Raw genomic sequence first — 25,353 nt, forward strand, 5'->3', positions numbered from 1 at the left:
TATGTATTCTTTTCTTTTTTTTTTTTTTTTTTTTTGAGACGGAGTCTTGCTCTGTCGCCCAGGCTGGACTGCAGTGGCCGGATCTCAGCTCACTGCAAGCTCCGCCTCCCAGGTTTACCATTCTCCTGCCTCAGCCTCCCGAGTAGCTGGGACTACAGGCGCCCGCCACCACGCCCGGCTAGTTTTTTGTATTTTTTAGTACAGATGGGGTTTCACCGTGTTAGCCAGGATGGTCTCGATCTCCTGACCTTGTGATCCGCCCTTCTCGGCCTCCCAATGTATTCTTTTCAAATGCACATGAAACATTTAAAAATTTGATCACATACTCAGTCATAAATAGGGTAAGATACATTGTAGTTTCAGGGTAGTATCAATTTACATCTCTTGCCTTAACATCTATCTGTTGTCATAGATAGCAATCCAAAGACCAAGAGATCCAAAGACACATCACAGATAAAATGTTAAAATAAAAACACAAAGGCAAATCTTAAAAGCAGAAAGAGGAAAGAGACTCGTTACATATAAAGGAACCTCAATGAGATTAATGGCTAATTTCTCATCAGAAACAATGGGGGTCAGAAGTCTGTGGTATGACATATTTGAAAGGCCGAAAAATTTTTTAAATTGTCAACCAAAGATTTTATGTCTAGCAAAACTATCTAGCAAAAATGAAGCGGAAATGCATTCCTAGATAAATATAAATGGAGATAATTTGTTGCTAGCAGAACTGCCTTATAAGAAATGCTGAAGTTAGTTCTTCAGCTTTGCTGAGAGCAAGTGACCTCAGATGGTAATTAGAATCAATGTGAAAAAAATAAAGAATGTCAATAAAGGTAATTATGTATGTAATTATAAAAGACAGTATAATTGTATATACTTTCTCCATTCTATTTTAGACTAATATAAAATGTACTTGTATAAACCATGTACATAATTGCATTGTTGGGGCTACAACATAAAGAAATATAAAATATTTGACAATAACAGCTCAAAGAAGTGAGTGGAAACAAAGCTGCATCAGAGTAAGAAAATGACAGCAGTTAGTCAAATCCACAGGAAAAAAGAAAGAGAACCAGAAACAGTAAGAAAGAAGGTTAATATAACCAACTCTGTAAATATATATTTGTGATCCACTCTTATTTTTAAGGACATATTATAAAATTATTACAGTATATTGCAGAGTTTATAACATAGATGTAATATGCATAATAATAATAGTACAAAAAAGCAGAGGAATGAATAGAGATATCTAGGAGCAACATTTGTGTATCTCATTGGAATTTAGTTAGTATAATTGTGACATAGATTATAAAAAGATGTATATGGCAAGACCTAGAACAACTGCTAATAAAATAACCTTTAAAATATGGTAAAATAAATCATAAAAAGACTTAAGATTATACACTAGAAAATATTCACTTAATGCAAAAGAAATCAGAAAGGTGGAACAGAGGAATAAAAAAGGCATAAGACATATAGGAACAGAAATTTAAATGGCAGACATATATCCAATTATGTCAACAGTAACATTAAATGAAAATAGACAAAACAATCTAATCAAAAGGCAGAGGCTGTCAGACTGGATAAAACAGACATGATCTATTTGCTGTCTATCTACAGAAGACACATTTTAGGTTCAAAGACACAAAGAGATGGAAAGTTAAAGGATGGCAAAAAAGATATAATATAAACAACAATTCCATGAAAGCTGGGGTTGCTAGACTACTAGCAGGCAAAGTAGAATTTAAGACAAAAAAAGTTACTAGTAATAAAAAGGGGCATTTTATAATGTAAAAAAGTAAATCCATCACGAAGATATAAGAATTATAAACACATATGCACTTGACAACAAAGCCCCAAAATACCTGAAGCAAAAACTGACAATAATGAAGGGAGAATAGACAGTTCAACAACAATAGCTGGAGACTTTACTACCCCACTTTCAATAATGGATAACATCTAGGCATAATATCAGTGAGGAAACAGAAGATTTGAACAACACTATAGATAAACTAGATATAAAAGGCATCTGTAGAATATTCTACCCCAAAATATTAGAACATACATTTTTTTCACAAATGCACATAGAACATTCTTCAGGATAGAACACAAGCCCTGATATAAAACAAACCTCAATTAATTTAAAATGATTGCAATCACACAAAGTATGTTCTCTGACTGTAATGGAATGAAATTTAAAAGCAATGATAAAAATAAATTCAGGAAATTTATAAGTATGCATAAGTCAAACTACAAACTCCTAAACAACCAATTGATCAAAGAAATAAATCACAAAAGAAACCTGAGAATACTCTGAAATGAATGAAAATGAAAACACAACATACTGAAATTTATGGGATGCAGCTCAATCAGTGGTTACAGGAAAATTTATAGCTCTAAAATGTCTATATTTAAAAAAAGGAGAAAGACTTCAAATCAATTATCTAACTTACCACCCTGAGACACTAGAAAAGAACCAAATAAACTGATAGTAAACAAGAGGAAAGAAAAAAAAAGAAAAGAGTGAAAATTAATAAAATATTATGGAGTTACTTCTCCGTTTACGGCCTTTCTGTCTCCTCAGTGCTTTTAGGATAAAATCCAAACTCCCAGGTCATTCAAATCTCTTCAGAATCTGACCTTTGCTGACCTCACCGACATTATCTCCCATCACTCCCCATTTTTATCCTGGGACCCAGCCATCCTGAGTGAGTTATGAGCCATCTTTCAGATACCGTATATTGAAGTGTAGTGGTTAAGTATAATCTCTGAAGAAGTGAGGAGTGATTGCTAATGGGTACAGAATTTCTTTTGACAGGTAACAAAATATTCTACAAGTGATTGTGATGGTGGTCGAACAACTTTGTGAACACACTAAAAGTCACTGAATTATACACTTTCAATGAGTGAATATGTATAATGAGGGATGTGGCAGCAGACCCAGAGCAGAGCCACACAGTCCACAGGGATGAACTGCCAGCAGATGACTAGCTGGAGAGCCATAAGGCTCCTTCACCTGTTCTCTGTGCACTGTCTTCAGGAGTTGCATAGAGGGAATGCCTGCATTGGGTATACTTCAGGAGGCATCTGACCTTCCTGTAAGAAAAGGTCCCATTGGGCAGGTCTGGTTCTTCACCAGTGTATTCCTCATTGTGGTTAGTTGAAATAATTACCAAATGAATGCAATGTCAGGTTAGATTTGAGGATTCCTGGGGAAACTGCCTCCCCCTACACAGACAGACCTTCCCTAATAACTTTCCAACCTAAGCCTCACCATAGCTCACATTTGAACACATGCTATGTGCTCCATACTATCTTAGGAGATTTGTAAATATCAACTCATGCAATCCTCAAAACAACTCTAGGAGCTAGATATTATTCTTATCCCATTTATGCATGAGGAAATTGAGGCACAAAGAGGAAAGGTAACATGCCCATAACTAAAAAGTGGTGAATATGAGATCTAAACCTAGACACACTAACTCTGGGGCCCATGTTTTTCACTTCTTCACAGTGCCTGCTATTTTACTATGCAAGATTGTGTTTCCAGATTCCTCTGCCTAGGGTTTGTTTTTGTAATCTTAGCAATATTCCTAAAGACTATATTAAATTGTTACCTATTCAGGTTTACTTTTTTTTTTTTTTTTTTTTGAGATGGAGTCTCGCTCTGTCACCCAGGCTGAAGTGTAGTGGTGTGATCTCAGCTCACTGCAACCTCTCCCTCTAGGATTCAAGCAATTCTCCTGCCTCAGTCTCCAGAGTAGTGGGGATTACAGGCACGCACCACCATAGCCAGCTAATTTTTGTACTTTTTGTAGAGATGGGGTTTCACCACATTGGCCAGGCTGGTCTCGAACTCCTGATGCCAAGTGATTCACCTACCTCAGCCTCCCAAAGTGTTGGGATTACAGGCATGAGCCACTGTGCCCGGGGCCAGATTTACTTTTTTGTTTTTCAAGGACCATGTCACTTAAGGAGGCCCAGGGAGAGTGTGGGCAAGGGACCCCTGGCACAGTTAGTGGCATCTTAAGGTGGACTGAGCCAGAGGGTAATTATAAATTCAGTCTTTAGTGGGGAGGCGGCGGTCAGAAAGGTTGTATCAGTTCTGAGCTTTAAAGGCTAGGGCAGGCTCAGCCTATGGTTTGGTGGGGTAGATTAATTGCAAACATGGCCGCAGTTTGCCATGTGTCCCATGTATGTCCTTTGTAAGGTGACTTTGTAGCTTCTTCATCAAGAAATGGCATCTACTTCCTCACAAGAGGTGGTCTCGTGATGCACTTTAGCCAGTAGAGCTTCGTGGCTCAAAGTTCTGAGCCCAGGCTTCCAGTGGCCTCAAACACCTCAGCACTCTCCTGGATGTCTGCCAACTGCCCCACACACGGTCAGCTGGCCTGATGGGGGATGACAGATCATGTAGAGTTCAGTTGTTCCAGCTGAGGCCATTCTAGATTAGTAAGACCCCAGCTGGCCTATCAGCTGACTGCATGAGTGAGCCCACCCAACACAAGAAGTATCCAGTTGAGACCAGCCCAAATTACCAACTGCTAATAGTAATTGTTTTCTGCAATCATGTAGGGTGTGGTTTGTAATACAGCAACATTTATTTGATCCCATTGGTGAGGAACAAGGTTTGGAAGGGGGAATATGCAGGAACAGAACAGGAAGTGAGGCACAGACTGAGGCCCTATGGGAGGCTGAGGCCCTGTGGGAGGCTGAGGACCCAGCCCCTGCAATGTGGGGTGCAGTGGGAAGCATTAGAAGGGGAAAATCCCAGGGTCTGGGGTCAATTTTCTTCCAACTGGATGGACTGCAAGGATCTGATATCCTCTCCAAGGTGCGCAAGAACAACTCTAATGCTGGTGTGGAATCTTCAGGAGATAGAGTGCTTAGGGCAGGGAAGTGGGAGGATATGGATGGGATGGCAGAAGCAGATGGACGGGCAAAGACTGAAGCAACTCCTACTTTCCAGATGTGCCGCAGGCAGACTCTATCAGATTAACCTCCCCCCGCTCCAACCCTGGGTGGAGGACCTGCTGGATATGCTAAGCGGAGGCTGCAGAGAGCCAGGGGCCAGGGACGCCACCTGTCACTCATTCAAGGGCGCTTTTCCTGAAACTAGTGGAATGGAAATGTGCTACTAACAATCAGCAAGATCAAAGAAGGAGGTCTGCCCTGCGCAGGTGCTCTTCTGAAGTGCCATCTGTTGGCCCCGGCTTCTCTTATCAGGGCACAGCATTCCCACAGAAAGGATTGCAAAGAAGAAGTGGAACCTGGAACATGTTTGTGATCTAATGCAAACAGCAGGTGGGGTCTGTCCGTTCTGGGAAGCCCCGAGGAGCAAGGGGAAGGACAGGCCAGGCTTCTCATTTGTCCCCAGACAATGGCAGCTGGGGATGGGGGATAGAAGGTGGGCTTAGCCAACCTTCACAGGTACCAGCCTTAATTTCCCAGTTCTCCCAAGTCCTCCTGTGGACAGCAAGCTCCCCGGGGCTTCGCTTCTCTCCTTTACAACTCCGCCCACTCCCAGACACCAACAAACCCACATCAACAAAATTAACCCAATATTCACCCATCCTGGAGTCAGACAGACTGGATTAGAATCTTGACCCAAGCAGATATTTACTGAGTGACACTGGGCAGGTTACTTCTCAGGTTCTGTTTCCCTTATCCAACAAAGGACTTGGAAGATGGCAGTCCCTCCACCTCCTGGGGCTGTGGTGAAGAGGTGACATGCTCAGCACAGGGTCCAGCACGGAGTAAACCCGCCCATAGTGAAGAGGTGACATGCTCAGCACAGGGTCCAGCACGGAGTAAACCCACCCATAGTAAGTATCCTTGTCATTGTCAACATTCAAACACTCACTGAACACCTGCAGAGGGCCGGGGATTGGGGGCTTGGGGTGCATCAGAATGGCTCCTACTCCTGAAGGACTCAACAGAATGAATGAATGATTTACAAAGCAGATAAGAGCACCTTACCCTCAGAGACCCCAGAATGGTAACTAGGCAAGGGGCTCCCCTCATTCCTGGAGCAGAAAGAGCAGATGGAGCCTTTCTATGAGGCCATCTCTGTTTCTCCTCTGCCCTCTCACTGCTCATCCCCCAAGAGTTAAAAACTGGCAGAAGCATCATCTCTACAAATTAAAGTCACCCAAGTACACTATAAAGTTTCCTGCACATTATACTCAGGGAAACAGGTCCAAGCCGAACTTCCTCCCTCTTGGAAAAGCATCCAAGAGGGAGGAAGCTCCCTAAAACATCCGGAAGATTCAGCTGCTGAGGATGAGGCTCTTAGGGCAGACAGAGGCAACAGACAATTCCAGAGGCCTGGTGGGGATCTATTAGAGAAGCCGCTTCTCAAACATGAGTGCACTCAGGAAGCACCTGGAGCTCTTGTTAAAATGCAGATGCTGATCTAGTAGGTCTGGGGCAGTGCCTGAGAACCTGCATTTCTAACAGACTCCCCTGTGAGGCCAGTGCTGCAGCTCTGTGGACCACACTTTGAGTAGCAAGTGTTCATCTAATCTAGGCTACAGGAGAATCACCTGAGAAACTTTTTAAAAAAGCTTTATTGGGGCATAATTTACATACAGTGTGTACAGAGACATATTATAGCATTCATCCATTTAAAGTGTACGATTCAATAGTTTTTAGCAGATTCACAGTTGTGCAACCATTACCACAAATAATTTTAGAACCAATCTTTGGTTGGGCCAAGATTCTAATCCAGTCTGTCTGACTGCCCTGGATGGGTGAATATTGGGTTAATTTTGTTAATGTGGGTTTCTTGGTCTCTGGGAGTGGACAGAGTTATAAAGGTGAGGTGTGAAGCCCTGTGGGCCTGCTGTCCAGGGTAGGGATGCGGGAGAACTGGGAAGCCGAAGCTGGTACCCATGAAGGTTGGCTAAGCCCACCCTTCATGTCTCATCCCCAGCTGCCATTGTCTGGGGACAAATGAGAAGCCTGGCCTGGCCTTCCCCCTACTCATCAGGGCTTCACAGAACACCTGACAGATCCCCCCTGCTGCTTGCATCTACACAGCAAGACCCAAAGAATACCAGTACCAGGTGGTGTTTGTCTAGAGGACACAAATAGTCTTACATTCAGAGCAATTTCATGTGCTAAGTCACCGCCACAGCCATCCTCTGGTGCACCCCCAAAATAAAACTACTCTTTTCGTTCAAACATCTCCTTCCAATTTTCTTTCAGGCCTCGGTAGTCACTAATCTATGCTCTGTCTCTACAGATTTGCCTCTTCTGGACACTTCACACAAATGAGTAATACAATATGTGTCCTTCCTGTTTTGCTTCCTTCGCTTAGCATCATGTTTTCAAAGATGCATCCATATGATAGCATGGATCAGTACTGTGACCATCTTTATCACCAAATAATAGTCCATTGTATGGATATACCATGTTTTACTTATTCCTTCATCAGTTGATGGACATTTATGTTGTTCACACACACACACACACACACACACACACACACACACACACACACACAGAGAGAGCACATGTGATTTTGGAGGCTTTGCAGGTTTAAAATCTGCAGAGTAGGCCAGCAGGCCAGAGACCCAGGGAAGAGTTTCAATTTCAGTTCAAAGGCCATCTGCTTATACAATTAATTTTGGCTTGAAGAAGTCAGTCTTCAACTGATTAGATGAGGCACACCCACATTATGGAGAGTAATCTGCTTTACTCAAAGGCCAACAATTAAATTAGTCTCATCCAAATAACATCTTCACAGAAATATCTAGTTTAGTGTTTGACCAAACATCTGGGTACTGTGGCCCAGACAAGTTGACACGTGAAATTAACCAATACAGGTCACTCATTCATTACGAAGCTACAATGACGAACCCCTTACTGTGAACTGCCCCAGGCACTGGGGATACTGAAATGGAGACATGGCCCCCACCCCCAGGAAGGTCACAGTGTAAAATGGGGACACTCACAGTGCTCACCTCACTGGCAGACCATGAGGAATGAATGGAAAAATAATGCATGCGTAGTAAGCAGCATCGTGCCTGGAATCAGTAGGTGTCCAGAGCAGCATCCGTACATCGGAATCCACAGAATATCAGTGCCAGGTGGTATTCTCTTAGATGATACAAATAGTATCATACATTCAGAGCAATTTCATACACGAAGCCACTGCCACCGTCATTCCCTGGTGCAGGGTAAGACACCCTCACTCGAGAGAGATTTACTGCCATAAAAAATATTGCCCTGCTGGCCAGGAAAGCCGCAGTGCCTGCTGTACCCGTCGGAGGCCCGCTGCCCACGGCCACACACACCAATCTAAGCAGGATTATTAAAGCATAAATCCCTATCGCTTGTCTCCCTCTCATTGGGCCGAAGCATCACCATGTTCATTAACAGGAAATGTGAGGTTATATAACGTAATTTTTATAACTCTCCAAGGATAGTGCGGGTCATACATTAGGCTGAGATTTCAACCTTTAAAGATAAGGGGAATGTCATTTTTATTAAAAAGGACCACAAAGCATAATGAGAATTATTACCCCAAATAGCCAAAATAACCCAGAATCCATAGAAAGGAATGCTGATAATTCTGTCTAATACTGTGGTCTCCGAAGCAGGTGTGCAAATTAAGCAGCTCAAGGGCATTTGCCAGGGATGCCCAAACAGCACCCAGCCCCACACACAGACAGAGGGATGTATGGCGCCATGAATCCTGATGCCTGCTGGCCAGGGATTGCCCAGGCTCCATCTGCGTTCCCTGCCTGTGCTGGGGAGGGGTAAATCCTGTGGCTGCCCTGGCTACCCTTACCCTGGAAGACCTGGGCTGGCACCAAGGAACACTCAGCCTGGGAAACCCAGGTGGCTCAGGAGAGGAGGCCAGGCCTCTGTGACTGCTCTAGATCTCCAAGTTTGGGTGCTGGACTTCTCTCCCTCCCCTAGATGCTCCTCTCAGCCCTCTGTGAGCTGCCAGAGCCAATGGCAGTGCACCAGGGGCAGACGAAAGTGCTCTAGGGTCCGAAGCCACCTCATACACATGGACTCTGAAGCATCAGCCAAAGTCACCAGCACTTGCCCCATCTGCCATATATTTAAGGGATCCCAGAATAGGTTTACAGGGGGCTGGGTGCAGTGGCTCATACCTGGAATTCCAGTGCTTTGGGAGGCCAAGGTGAGAGTATTGCTGGAGGCCAAGGCGAGAGTATTGCTTGAGACCAGGAGTTTGAGACCAGCCTGGGCAATATAGTGAGACCCAATTTCTACAAAAAAATTTTAAAATTAGCCAGATGTGGTGGTGTGTGCCTTAGTCTCAGTTACTCAGGAGGCTGAGGTGAGAGGATTGCTTGAGTCCAGTAGTTGAAGGCTGCAGTGAGCTATGATCATGCCACTACACTCCAGCCTGGGCAACAGAGCAAGACCCCGCCTCTCTAAAAAAGAAAAGAAAAGAAATGAAATAGGTTTCATGGCACATTAGCTGTGTAGAGAACGGGCCATGGGTGGCCAAGATGTTCTTGACTACAGAGTTTCAAGAGATTTGAGAAAACACTGAAGAGTCCAAAATTTTGACCTGAGATTGCAAATTGCTGGTTTCCCTAGTAAGCCCAGTCTCCCTAGGTCTGCATCCGGTTAATGCCCCGCCATGCTCAGGATGTAAGCGTTCCTAGCTGGGCAGTTTCCCTCATTGACTCTTCCTGTCTCCTGACCTCCATCCCGCAAACACAGATTGGGAACTTCTGAACTGGAGTCTGGCTATTCACCCACCCATCCCTTTGCTCCAGGTACTCCTTGGTCCTCTGCCTACCTGTCTTTGAAGATGTCCCACTCTGTGGGTGAAATCTCTTCCTGGTTCCCACTGCCTGCCCTTCCCCTTCTCGGCGCTTTCCTGCAGCTCTGCCTTGGGGGTGAGGTTGCTGCGCTGCCCATGGCTTGACCCCTTGGCCAGATGTTGAGGGCAGACACACAGTACCCAGACCAGTGCCCTGCATCATGGAGAAGGTCTCAGTCACTCCTTCAGAATCCATCGCAGTTGCACAAATAGGAAGTGAGGAAGCCAGCCAAGCGCCTTCAAATTCATTTTCCCACATGTCTAATTATGCTGGAGACAGTAATGACCCATCTACTCTATAGCTCAAGGAGAAGTTCGAGGCCCAAATAGAAGAAGAAGGGATGAAAATCTGAAGACACACAGGCCCCGTTCAGGGTACACCCCCAGCCCCTCACCCTTACCAACAAGAGTTGCTCAGGCAGGAAGTTCTGCTTCAGCTAATCTCAATCTTTCTTTTGCAGTTTAAGCCAATTTCCTGGGCAGCGTGATGCACTTTTCATCAAGGACACATGGGTGGATATTATGTTTGAGAGTGGCTATTACGGGCAGGCTTAGCGGATGACAGCCTTTTAAGTTTTCAGAAGTGTGTGTGGCTTTATTCTATGCCATATGGACTTCCTGCTTTGTTGTTCTGCATATTTAAAACTCATCTTCTAGCTTATCTATTTGAAATACATGTAATTCATTGGAACAGTCAGAACATCAAATAAAAACATGTTTGCAGTTTCTGATCAATACCGCAGCAAGGGAAGTACTTAAGCAAAGAAGACTTACACTCCAACCTCAGAGCAAGCCTCACTCAGGAATGTTCCAAAGCTTCACTTCTCCAACTCCCTAAAATCCTGAACTCCTGAGATTTCTGATAAAACACAGAAACAGGTGTTTATAATCAGGTTGGTTTAACCTTAAAATATGTTTTTAAAAAAAAATTGTGCAGTTTTATCGATGTTTGTAATCAGGTATCCTAAGCTGGAAAAGTGTTTCCTTAAGACAGTATGTGCAATTTAGATCATATACTCTTATGTACGATTTAAAAAGTCATCCTTAGACAATGACTGTAGGTGGGATTTTGGTAGCTCCTTTCTTGTAAAGAGCTCCAGGCCCTTGAACTTAGACCTTGTGGAAATAAATATTGAAGGAGATGCTGGTATTATGTTATCTTTACAAAATACCCATAGCGAAACCAAGTGTTAAAAAAAGTAATCAAATCCTTAACACAGATCTGGATGGAGTACTGAAACTTTAATTAGAAGTGTCTCCTCCACCCCTCATTTAGTACAGGAGGCATTTTTCTGTGTGTGTGTGGTCTGATTTGGGATGATATTAACTTTTTATAAAATGTGCATATGGGAATGTCCTCTCTTCCTATAACCTTCCAGTTCTCATTATGTTGGGCATGAGTAAAATACTTAAGTTTTAAAATGCCCCTTTGAGGAAGGAGGACAGACAGCTCTTCGCTGATGTATATCAAATCTTTGCTTACAATTAAAAACAAGGAGCATGCAGACATTTCAAAACAAGTTGTGGGGGTTTGCCAAGGCAGACTTTCAATTTCTAGACGCTAGATCCAACAGACCCTCACAACAAGGTGCTCTGCTACAAACCGTGGGGCCCCAGTAGGGCTGATGACATCCTGATAAGGGAAGGTCTTCTTAGGGTCATGGAGAAATGACCTGAGACACTATGGTGGCAGGGGAGAGGCTGGCGAGTGGCTTTTGAACCCCAGTTCTGGGACTTGTGGATCCCAAAATGTTCCCTAAGTGAAAAGCCAGAAACACAGGTATCTGCAGCTTCTGTGAATGACTGACCCATTCTCCTAATGATTCCATGGGAACAAAATGCCTATGGAACAGTGGCAGAAAGAAAACTAATTCTGAGCAGGAAACCACTGAAGATCTCAAAGAGTTGAGGGAAAGAACAGAAATTCATTATTTTCCTAATGGGGCAAGAAAGTATTTTTCATCCAGTTATGATTGATAAAACAGACAACCTGATTGTTATTAAAAATCAAAGGATTCATTGGCCTCTGGAAAGGCACAATTGCCATGTTTCAGATCTGAACAAAAGGGTTTGGTCTTCATCGTTTCAACTGACATGACGATTTTTAACTTCAGTGACAATTTTTAAAAATGTGTATACTGTCCAGATATTCCTTTTAATTTTCAATGCTTTTTCTATCCTCAGAATGAGCACAAAATCAACAGATATTAAAATCAAAAATTCACTACAAAACCCCTTGAAAAACTGAATGCATTTTATTTTTGTCAACTCTCTAATAACTAAATCTATTTGCTAATACAAGTAGAAAAATATTAAAATAACAATCATTATATACCAAAAGATTCCATTATTTTCTCTCAGCCTCACTCCCCTTCCATTCTACTTTATTGTCTTTATTATAATAAGCACCGGAAGATAGAAGATGTGAAAGCAAGAAATCCTGGTTCCAGGGAGGCAATTGCATTTCCAAGCACAAGAATTGATCATCTACTTTTCCTATTCATGCTGTTCAAACTCATATTGGTCTTTCTAATTTTAACAGCAAAAGTCAGCTTGGAAAGAATGATTTTGTGCGTATTTTCACAATATGTTAACAATTCCAACAGTGAGAAGTCAATAGTTACAGCATACATCATAATCATCAAGACTGCATTAAGATGGGATAATTATGAAAGAAAAAATATATATTATTTGTGTCTAATAGCATCTCTGAATGATGAGAATAGGGCCTTGCTCGTGAGAACACATGTTTGGTAATTGAGCTCTCATTTTGAAGATTAATTGTTCAGTGACAGCTGTCTGAGACACAGTCTCTTATCACTGATGGAAAATGGTCCCCCTGAGTCAGTCCTTCTGGAGTCCTAGGCTGGGCTGACAATATAGGAAAAGTAAAAAGCTCAGGGCTGTGGTTTTGTAAGGGTGTTCGGTCGTGGTTCTGCCTCAAACAGATCAATCCTTCTTAAGAAATTCAATCTCCCACCAGACTTAGGGCTGTGATCCCCCAAAGGGTGCTTTGTATCCCAAAGGGGGCAGGTAAGTTCATTTTAGGTGAGATAGATGTGGAATTCATTTTAATCACTATGTAGTTACTTTCTTGTGTATTATTAAAAATACAATTAGCACATTCAAATGTAATTTCAGAGGTAGGATTACTTAGAATGAAGCAGAGTAACAGAAGTCAGTGTATTTAGGTACATGGAAAGAATAACAATAAGTACAGCTGCCCTTGGTATACGTGGGGTATTGGTTCCAGGTCCCACGTGAATACCCAAATCTGTGCATACTTAAGCCCTGCAGTCAGCCCTGTGGAGCCCGCATATGCAAAAGTTGGCCTTCAATATATGTGGATTTTGCCTCCCCTGATTATTGTATGTGAAAAAATCCATGTATAAGTGGACCTGTGCAGTTCAAACCCACATTGTTCAGGAGTCAACTGTAAATTATAATGCAGGCATTGCTCTGACATGGCAGGAGACATGAAGATGGTTTGCAAATGACTAAGGTTTGGAAACCAGGCTGTGAAATTTTATTTCTTCCTACACAGATAAGACAGAAACCCTGACTCTTTTCACTGGAAGAAAGGTCCAGAATGAGGGGAGGGGGTTTTGACTGCATATGTCCAACACTCAAATTGAATTCAGATACAGCAATGCTCCCTAGTGGGCTTAAAAACAACACGAGTTTATGTTTCCAGGGTTCTCCACATGCGGTCCTCAAAATTACAATCCAGCCTTCAACTTTGGCACAGAAATAAGAAAGGTAGAAGCTAAACAATGTGCACATCTCTGAATTCTATGCCTTAAAAGTCTCCCAAGCCCTGCTTTTAAGAATCCTGCTGATATGGTTTGGCTGATATGGTCCCTATCCAAATCTCATCTTGAAATGTAGCTCCCATAATTCCCCATGTGTTGTGGGAGGGACCTGGTGGGAGATAAATGAATCATGGGGGCAGCTTCTCCCATACTGTTCTCATGGTAGTAAGTCTCACAAGATCTGACAGTTTTATAAGGGGTTTCTCCTTTTGCTCATCTTTCATTCTCTCTTGCCTGCCACCATGTAAGATGTGCCTTTTGCTTTCCACTATGATTGTGAGGCCTCCCAGTCAAATGGAACTGTGAGTTCATTAAATCTTTTTCTTTGTAAATTACCCAGTCTTGAGTGTGTCTTTATCAATAGTGTGAAAATGGACTAATACACCTGTTCTCTCAGATCCAAAGACTTGGAATTATAGATACCACTGGGATCTGCAACAACCACCACCACAACATCTGCACTGTCCATGGTCAGGTCCTGTTCTAAGATCTTGACCCAAATTATCCCATTTCAGCCTCTAACACTCCTGGGGGATGAATTATTATCCCCACTTTATACACGAAGCAACTGAGATGTGAGGAACTAACAGCTAGCACAAGAAGCTAGATTTGGGCCCACGTCCAGAGGCTGACCTCTTAACTGTTACAAATATTATACTGCCTCGAACTTTCTATCACTCAGTGCAATCCCATCATCAAACACTCTGGACTATGAAGAGTCACAACAAAGACCAAGTCCAGAGAGACTGAGCCGGGAACATGGAGGTTGCTGAAATATCATCTCTTCACCCAATTGCTTGCTCCCTCTCCTGAAGGTTGTGGCCCTAGCTTGCCATCTATTTTTGAGAAAAGAGTAAAGGTGTTGTCATTATAAAGTGAGATGCTTGTAAGAAACTGATAGGTAATTGCTTTCTTTCATTTTTACTTAAATTTCTGGTAAGAAAGAAATGTAATGTTCGGTGATAGCATGGCAGAAAAAAGTCTGATCACTACATCTCAACTTGATCACAGAAATGAAACACTTTTAGCCTTTTCTTTTTTCAAACTTGATCTTCTCTCCCAGGCTCCATCACTTCAAGATCAGATACGCCTTATGAGAAAACATGATTGAAGATAGTCTACTCATCATTTCTCAGCTTTCCTTGGTTTTTCCCAAAGAGAGCACCTGTTAGGATGCACAGAGGTGATTTTTCAAATCTACTGTCAAATTGCCTATGAGAACGACTCCTCTTCTCAAGGTCAAATTAGTCTTTGAAGAATATTTGGAATCACTGAAGGAGAATTACTTTAAGGCATCATAATGATAGGCAATAGCGAAAGAACTCCAATCCCTTTTAGGCTGATTATGAGAATTAATCAAATGCTAAACTCAGAAAATGAGAAAAATATGCACTGTGTGAAGACAGACACACATTATTTGAGATGGGCAGGGTACGGGTGTGGAGTTTCTTCTGCTTTTTTGCCGATGCTACTTAATGCCAAATTTCTGACGTACATGTGGGGAAGCTGCTAGGTCAAAGGTCCTGAGTGTGTTTTCCAGTTACAATAAACCCTGTTAAGTTAGGTTGCAAGAAACACATGTATATTTAGCATGGGAACAAGACAGAAAACCGTCGAACACTGCAAGTGCCAGCTCCTTCTCCACGTCTGAACAAAGGCACGAAAAGAACACTTAACACTTGAAAAAAGCAAACTGTGTAGTTAAACAACCTGACAGGGACATCCCCAAAATGAAACCACTCAAAAATTCAACCAAGCAGCTTTTGACACTGTCATTTTTTCTTTCTCTTCAATTATCTCCATTAGGCCAGCACCAAAACCAATGGCAAACCCAGAACCACCATCTGCAACTCCAGCTGGGATCTGGGGGACAACCAGCTACAGGACAGGCCTGAGTGAAGGGCATGGCCACATTCCTGTCCCTAATCCTGACTGACACCCTATAGACCAGTCATTACAATCTCCCGTCCCATTCACATTGGAGTTTCAGAACAACAAAAACCACGGGCGTCCACATTCTCTAAGTCATGAACTAGATCATTCAAAGAGCCATCACTAACCCGCTGTGTACACTGCAGGCTGAGAGCTTACCAGAGCCATCCCGTCCACTTCAGGAATGACTAATGGTGACTGAGCACTCACTGTGTACCAGGCACGGTGTTTGCAACTCTGCTATGTCTTCTTTTGGACAGTGAAGATTCTCATTTTGCAGGTGAAAAAACTGAGGCTGGGAGAGGTCCACCATGCCTTTCGAGGCATGTAGATAGACCAGCCCTGGCCCCTGGGTGAGGCTGCAGACTCCAGACCTCGTGCTGTCTATCCTGGCTAGTTCAACTCCAGCTGAAGCTGGGCCTCTGAAGTTGATGCTGACAACAACCACTCTGCTGCACAAGTCCGTCGAGAGGGACCCACACGAAGGGTAAAGCTGCCCTGCAAAGCATGCCTTTTCATTCATTAATTTGGCAAATATATGAGCACCTCCCATGATCCAGACCTGTTTTGGACACTCCAATAAAGCAGTGAACAAAAGAGATCAGCTCTGTAAGTTAAGGAGCGTATATTCTAGTGAGGGGTGGCAGACATACCCATAAACAAATAGGAACTCCGGTGGTTAGTTTTAGGGAAGAATGAAACACAGTGTTATGTGTTGGAAGGGTGTTATTTCATGCAAAATGGTCAGGAAAGTCCTCTCTGATGAGAGGACTGAGTAGAGACCTGAAGGAAGCAAGGGAGAGAATCATGCAGACCACTGAGAACAGAGTATTCCAGACAGCGGGGACAGTGAGGGAAGCCTCTGAGCATGGGTGTGCTTGGAGGAACATCAGGAAAGAACAACTGGGTTTAGGGGACAGGGAGCAGTGGGAATCTGACAACCACTCATTTAGTGGAACACACACTGAGAACCCACTCTGAGATACCAGGCCTGGGGAAGACACAAAGAAGCAATCCCAGCCTTCAAGGAGGTAATAATCCCATGGGTGATTCAGGATACCTGAAAGAATTACTTGGAGAACAAGAGACAATGAAGCAAAATGAGCTGCAAGGGGAATGTCGAGGAGACAGAAAGAAGCATGTCGAGGAGTCACAGAGCATCTCTGTGGCCAGGGAGCATCTGAGAAGGCATAAGAGGTGCAAATGTCTCTTGGCCTTCAAGAATAGCAGAATTCAAAAAGGTAGGGAAACGGGGGAGGATTATTTACTCCACAGCACGTGCTGGGCACATAGCATTTACTCAGTGAATCCTGGTCACACAAGCAATAAATTATCAGCAAATAACGAGGCAGTGGGAGGTAAAACTGGAAGGCTAATTGAGATCATACCTTAGAAAGAGCTGAATACCATCCTACAGGAATTCGTAGAGAATTAGTGTGTTTCCCGCATGTTCTCCTTATAAGTGGGAGCTGAACAATGAGAACACGTGGACACAGGGAGGGAAACAACACACACTGAGGCCTGTCCAAAGGGTTGTGGGGGTGGGGGAGCATCAGGAAAAATAGCTAATGCATGCAGGACTTAATACCTAGGTGATGAGTTGATAGGTGCAGCAAACCACCATAGCACACATTTACCTATGTAGCAAACCTGCACACGTACCCCAGAACCTAAAATAAAATAAAATATTTAAAAAAGAATTGGCATGTTTGTGTTCATTCTTACCTTAAGAACAATGATAAATGCACTATGTAAATTGCAACCTTATTTTTCATTATCAACCACTTTGGAACACATTGGCTTAGCTTAGATGGAGCTAAGAAGATACATAGTACATAAGTTTAAATTTTTCTTTCACTGGCTTTGGCACCAGCGAGCCTGACATTAACAAGACTGGTCTATAAAAGCATGTCATCAAGTTGCATTTTTTCACAAAGAGATGGGAGGCCAGGCAGAGCCTAGATCTCCTGAAGGAGAAACTCAAAAATTCACAGGTAATTGCTTCAGTAACCCCAGATTCTTCCTAACGTTAGGGATGCATGCCAATGTAGATTTAAAGTGCTGATGGGCTTGTTTTGTTGGGAAATGTCTGAAGAATTTTCACACAGCCCTATTGCACTAAAGCACTTGAAGGAGACTAGTAAATGACATCACATTGGTTGGGGAAATTTTGTTTTTGTTGTTGTGGAAAAAGTCTCAGGGTAGGTGAGCTGTTCCATTTTTCTCTCAAGAACCAGGGCAACATGTACACTTCAAAAATGGACTATCCACGTCCAACTGTCAGGAGAATCAGTTTTGATGTAAAATTGCAATTCGAACTGAAGACCAATATCTTGCATGCCATATTAAATAAAACATCACATGAAGCTTAGAAGCAGTAGGATAGAGGGGAACAAAGTTTGCAAAAATTTAGCAGAGTCACAGATGCCAGTGAAACCCAAGACAGAAGCTAACTTCCCAAGACACTGTATTATAGCCTATTGCTTCTAAAAAGGAATGCATAAACAAGTGGAATTAAGCCACCATAGAGCTAGCAACTATTATAGGAAAAACTGATTTGTTTATTCGATCAACAGAACTCTAACAGCAGCATCTGCGCTGCAAGAGGTAATTCACAATCAACATTGCTTGGCACCATTGCTGAATTTATTACAAATTTCAAATATATCAACCTTTGTCGGTTTCTACTGAGAAAACAAGACTGGGGTTCAGAATTTCCAGCTTGTGAGGTGGGGTGACCATGACAGCTCAGAGAGAATTAGCCAGGAAGGGCAGAGCCCTGGCTTTAATTCCCCCTTCAAATTCATTGGCTTCTTCTGCCAGAGTTTACCTAACCCAAGCCCACCCTGGCAGGCTAAAATGCACACCATCCCCAAGATGGTGGCATGGGTGCAGGTGGAAGTGGGGGAAGTTGTCTTTTTTTTTTTTTTTTTTGAGACAGAGTCTCACTCTGTCGCCCAGGCTGGAGTGCAGTGGCATGATCTCGGGTCACTGCAACCTCTGCCTCCTGGGTTCAAACGATTCTCCTTCCTCAGCCTCCCGAGTAGTTGGGATTACACCACGCCCAGCTAATTTTTTTTTTTTTTTTTTGTATTTTCAGTAGAGACAGGGTTTCACCATGTTGGCCAGGCTGGTCTTGAACTCCTGACCTCGCGATTCACCCGCCTCAGCCTCCCAAAGTGCTGGGATTACAAGCGTGAGCCACCATGCCCGGCCAGGTTTTCTAGTCTCTTCCTTTAATCCTACACACTCTTTCGTAAGCAGCCAGTCAAGGTGTGGGAACTTATTCCCTGTTGTGCACCACTGCCCCAGCAACAGCACAGGGATGCCTGGAAGTGAGGGTTCCACAGGTGGTAGAAAGCTTGGTCTGCCTGGGAAAGATTAAGTATCTCCTATTTTTTCAAAATTTGCATTAAAAGGCCAATGAATGGACACCTCCCTGTACCTCCTCAGTAAAATGACTCAAGCCCTGAGGCTGGGAGAGACAAGTTTGATGGATTTTCAGGAGATGAGAACAGGAGCTGCTGTGATCGATATCCCAGAACCATGCATCGTGTGGGATGGAAATGGACATATTTCCTGTGCTCTGATGAGGACTTTATCTTCTCAGGTCCAGGAGGAGGAAAAAAAGCTTGACTGATCTTTCTGATGACTGCATTATTAAAACTTCCTATCTCTCACCATTCCGTTTCTTTCTCATAGTCTGGTGACCTTTGTTATTAGATGGTGAAGAGAGAGCCTCGTTGCCTTAAACCTATGATCCATTGCCTCGATTTAGTATTCTATTTACTCAAAAACATATCTATGGCCCAGAACCTCTGGCGATATGTTGGAAATACAGATGGGAAAAATATGACTCTTATCAGCTTAAGTGCTTGGTTTAAAAAATAGCCCAGAGCATTATCTAGCAGAAAATATCAGACAATAGATGCAATGTGTTGTATCCCAGGCAAAAAGGTTAAGAAAATGGGAAGGTGGCCAGGTATGGGGCTGCTATGTTTACGAAGGACACAGGTAAAGTCCAAGTACTGAGAGTACCAAACTGAAGGTAAGGATTGAAGCCCATGTGGGTAAATCTTTATTTCCCAATTCTTCCCTCCTTGATGCAGTTGTTCCATTTACATATTGGCTTTGATGAATTATAATAATGGCTCTGAATGGTACAAGAGCGCTTGCAACACGTATTTATAGAAGACTAATTTATTCAACACATAGTCTCCAGGGAAGAGGGCTTGACTGATGGTGTGTAAATCTGCACATGTGAACAAGCAGCTTTCTTTTTCCTCGTCATGGAAAAGAAGCATGCATTTCCATAACTGACATATGGACTCTGAGGTCCCAGGTAGAGAAATGCAACTTGAACGGTCCACCTCCTCATAAGAATATCTTCTGTGGAATCTAAAACTTGGAAACGTGTGATTTTTTAGTCCATTTAGTTGAACTTCTGGTGACCTCAGAGAGAGAGCCAGCGGGCCCAGATCATCATAACATCCAGGTCTAAGGGAACCGTGGTCTTCAGGGGCAGCCATGAGGAAATGAAACCAAAGACTCTAAACTCCTGGAGGTTGTCAAGCTTCTGTTTAACATCAGCTCTGACACGCAGGTCTCAAGTTCTTAAATGCCTGCGGTAGGAGGTGCTGTGAAAACAGAACTTCATGGCTTTTATCTTTGCCGTCTTGGTGATTATAGTGTTAGAGAAAAATGTACTGAGGTTTTCGTTGGTGGTTTGTTTTTCCCTGAATTAAGATTCCGCAAAGAGCTAGCGAAGGACTTTTTGTCTCAGACTTCTCTTTGTTTTTGTTTGTTTGTTTTTAACTGGCTGGCCAACTATCCAAATCATGTCAGGATCTAAGAAGCTAGCAGTAGTCAAGAAAAACAAGACCATTTTTGGCAAACATGAGTACTATTCCACATTCAAGGCAAGTTCATGAGCCAGCTTAAAGGCCAAAAAAGAAAGAAGTTAGCTGCAAGTACCAGGAGTTCTAAAAAGTGATGGTATGGAACCAAAAAGGTGGCATGCAAACTAATCACTGTCCAGGGTTTGTAGCAAACCTGCACTCCGTCTAAAATACTGGGTGACATCAGCACCAGTTTGGAACGTTGAGCTGGAACTCCATGTCTAGACCTGAATCCTTTGCTATGGACATTCCTTCAACAGGGAAGGCTAAGACCTGAGACCAGAGGTTCGCCTGGCCTTCCCACCAAGATTGCAGTTAAAGCAGGCGAATCCTTCAGAAGAAAAGCACATCTGACATCAAAGCCTCTTTTTGGTAGGTATATTTAAGGGGCTGCATTGAGAGGTGGAGTTCAGTTTCCCTCGCCTGAACTGGGGCCCTGTGACTGCTTAACCAACAGAAGGCGTAGAGGTGAAGCTCCTGAGCCCTTTCTAGCCTTCAGTAGAGCTGGCATCTTCAGATTCTTTCCTCCTGCAATGTGTGTGCTTGAGAGAAGCTGGGCTGCCATGTACATAGTCCAGCTGGAGAGAACATGCAGAAACACTGCAGAGAGAGGCCCTGAGACCACACAGAGAGTGAGAGAAGACCAGACATCCCAGCATCTCAGGTGGCCTCCAGACAACTCCTGCCCCATTTTACTTCAACTAGCAGAAAGATCCAAGTAAGATCAAAATAACTTCCAGGTTGAACCAAGTCTAACCCCAGAACTGTGCAATATAAGAAAATGTTTGTTGTTTTAAACAGCTAAACTCTGGGGTAATTGGTTATATAAGTGAATAACTACAACACAAAAGCATCTGAATGTATTTTTCATCCACGTATTGATTTATTCATCTATTTGTCCATTTAACAAATACTTGCCTGATTCTCTGCAATAGACCCGGCACTCTGCTAGTTACTGGGGAATCAGCAGGAACGTGACATTCCTGGTTTTTTTCTCCCTTGGAGCCTCCAGCATCAGAGACAACCATGACCTTCGAACAAGGAATTATAGCCATGATGGATGGCATAAAGTGCTAGGACCAGGATGCTGTGACTGGAGTACAAAATAGCCAGCACCAAACAATTGGTAAAATGTACAATGCCCAGCATCCACTCACAAATTACCAAGCATGTAAAGAATTCAAAAAAAGTAACCCATAATGATGTTGAAAAACATCAACAATTAAAACAGACTCACAAATGACACAGATGATTGAGTTAAAAGGCAAGAACATTAAAACAGCTATAATGATATTCCTTGCCAAGGCAAGACATGGAAGGAAGAAGAAAAGACCCAAACTAAGCTTCTAGAGATGAAAACTACCATGAGATGGAAAACACACTAGATAATATTAACAGCAGATTAGATAGAGCAATTGGGAATACATAAAATGAAGCACAGAGAGAGAAAAAAGATTAACAACAAAACAAACAAAAAGCAATGATCTGTGGAACAATATAAAATTCTCTGGATTGGGGGAGATGGATAAAATATTTGAAGAAATAATAACCAATTTTCCCTGAATGTGATGACAACTATAAATCCACAGATCCAAGATGCTCAGGAAACCCCAAGCCCAAGATATATGCAGATCATCTTTGACTTATAGTGGGGGTATGTCTTGATAAACCCATCCCAAGTTGAAAATATTTTAAGTAAAAAACACATTTAATACACCTAATCTACCGAACATCACAGCTTAGCCTAGCCTACCTTAAACATGCTCAGAACATTTACGTTAGCTTACAGTTGGGCAAAATCATCTAATGCAAAGCCTATTTTATCATAAAGTATTGTTGGGAACAGGTCCCCAAATCTGGCCATAAACTGGCCCCAAAACTGGCCATAAACAAAATCTCTGCAGCACTGTGACATGCTCTTGGATGGCCTTGACACCCATGCTGTAAGGTTGTCGGTTTACCAGAATGAGAGCAAGGAACACCTGGCCCACTAAGGGCGAAAAATCGCTTAAGGCATTCTTAAACCACAAACAATAGCATGAGTTATCTGTGCCTTAAGGACACGTTCATGCTGCAGATAACTAACCAGAGCTCATCCCTTTATTTTGGCCCATCCCTTTATTTCCTGTAAGGAATACTTTTAGTAAATATTATGACTGGCTTGCTGTCAATAAATATGTGGGTAAATCTCTGTTCAAGGCTCTCAGCTCTGAAGGCTGTGAGACCCCTGATTTCTCACTCCACACCCTATATTTCTGTGTGTGTGTCTTTAAATCCTCTAGCTCCACTGGGTGAGGTCTCCATGATTGAGCTGGTCTCAGCAAAGTATTGAATATCTGATATAATTTATTGAATACCATACTGAAAGTGAAAAACAGAATGGTTGTATGGGTTCTCAAAGTATGGTTTCAACTAAATATGTATTGCTTTTGCACTGCCATGAAGTTGAAAAATCATAAGTCAATCCAGCATAAGTCAGGGACCCATCTGTATATAAAAATATATACCAACATATTTAATAATCGGATTGTTTAAAATGAGTTATACCAAGAAAAATCTTAAAACCAGCCAGAGGAAAAAAATACGTTATGTACAGAGAAACAAAAATAAGACTGATAGCAAATTTCTTGTCTAAGTAATGTAAGACAGAAGATAGTGGATTCACATCTTTAAAGTCCTGGATGAGGGTGCGTGTGAGAGACAGAACTAGCTGGATTTCCTAGGTGGACTAAGAATTCCTAAGCCTAGCTGGGGAAGGTGACCACACCCACCTTTAAACATGGGGCTTGCAACTTAGTTCACACCCGACCAATCAGGTAGTAAAGAGAGCTCACTAAAATGCTAATTAGGCAAAAATAGGAAGTAAAGAAATAGCAAATCATATATCATCTGAGAGCACAGGGGGAGGGACAATGATCGGGATATAAACTCAGGCATTCGAGCAGGGAGTGGCAACGCCCTTTGGGTTGCCTCCCATTGTATGGGAGCTCTGTTTTCACTCTATTAAATCTTGCAACTGCACACTCTTCTGGTCCATGTTTGTTCCAGCTCAAGCAGAGCTTTTGCTCGCCGTCTACCACTGCTGTTTGCTGCTGTTGCAGACTCGACTTTGACTTCCACCCCTACAGATCCAGCAGGGGCACTGTGCTCCTGATCCAGCAAGGCACCCATTGCTGCTCCCAATCGGGCTAGAGGTTTGTCATTGTTCCTGCATGGCTAAGTGCCTGGGTTCGTCCTAATTGAACTGAACACTAGTTGCTGGGTTCCACAGTTCTCTTCTGTGACCTATGGCTTCTAACAGAGCTATAACACTCACTGCATGGCCCAAGGTTCCATTCCTTGGAATCCATGAGGCCAAGAAACCCAGGTCAGAGAACAAAAGGCTTGCTGCCATATTGGGAGCAGCCTGCCCCATCTTGGGAGCTCTAAGAACAAAGACCCACCAGTAACAGGTGGAAGGAAGCTCCAAACTCCCAACCTAGAATTCTATAGCCAGCAAAAATATCATTCATAAATAACAATGAGAAGCTGAGTCAGCTTTTCATCTCACATTTTCTGGATTCATAATTTAATTTGGTTGTCCACAACTGACAAGTTGATTGTAAAATTTATATAGAAATGCTAAGGACCTAGAATAATCAAAATTACTTTGAACAAGAACAAAGTAGGAAGACACACTAAATTATTTCAAGGCTTATTATAAAGTTATGATAATTACAACAGTGTGGTACCAATATAAAACAGTTAAAAAGAAATGATCTAGGCAGATAGTGAGGGTAAGGAAGTCCTTGGTAAGGTTACCCTTTTAATAAAAAGCAGCCCCAAAATTACTTCTAACAAAAAGCAGCCTGTAAAATTGAGCTGCAGACATTGATAAGCAAGCTGGAAGCCTGTATGGGTGAATGTCTGCAGGTATGACCATAAGAAAAGGCTACATGGGGGCATGTTCGACATGGTGGCCCCATCTTCCCTTTTCTCTGTCAACTAAAGGAAATTAAAGGAAATTTTTTACAACAACGTACACAATAAGAAGCAGACAACATGGTGCCAACCAGGTAGAAAACTCATTTGCATAATAAAAGATTAGGGTGGGGTGGCCAGCTTCTTCACATGCTATATACACATCACACCTGGTCCAACCAATCTTTGGGCTCTATGTAAATCAGACACCACCTCCTCAAGCCGGTCTATAAAATCCCACACACTTCACCACAGGACCAGAAGACCCACTTGGGAATTCCTCTCTCTCTGCAGGAGAGAGAGCTTTTCTCTTTCTCTCTATTAAAACTCTTTCTCTATTAAGCCTGTGCTCTTAAACTCACTTCTTGTGTGTCTGCATCCTTGATTTTCTTGGTGTGAGATGACGAACCTTGGGCATTTACCCCAGACAATGACATTGCTTCAGTACTGGTGTAAAATGGAAATACAGATTAATGTAACAGGATACAGTTTAATTAAAAAGGACTTTATTGCTAAAAAAAATTGAACAATCATATGAACCTTCAAGGAGTTATATAATCTTTTTGCTGGTGGAGGATCTTGCCTCGATGTTGAGGGCTGCTGACTGATCAAGGTAGTAGTTGCTGAAGGATGGAATGGCTATGACAACTTCTAACTTTTTTTTTCATTTGAGACAGTTTCACTCTTGTTGCCCAGGCTGGAGTACAATGGTGCCATCTCAGCTCACCGCAACCTCCGCCTCCCAGGTTCAAGCGATTCTCCTGCCTCAGCCTCCCGAGTAGCTGAGATTACAGGCATGTGCCACTGCGCCTGGCCGACAACTTTTTAAAATAAGACAGCAGTGAAGTTTGCTGCATTGATTGACTCTTCCCTTCAGAAAATCTTTCTCTTCAGCATGCCATGCTATTTGATAGCATTTCACCCACTGTAGAACTTCTTT

The sequence above is a fragment of the Mandrillus leucophaeus genome, unplaced genomic scaffold (assembly GCF_000951045.1).
Source record: "Mandrillus leucophaeus isolate KB7577 unplaced genomic scaffold, Mleu.le_1.0 Scaffold65, whole genome shotgun sequence".
In the NCBI taxonomy this organism is placed as follows: domain Eukaryota; kingdom Metazoa; phylum Chordata; class Mammalia; order Primates; family Cercopithecidae; genus Mandrillus; species Mandrillus leucophaeus.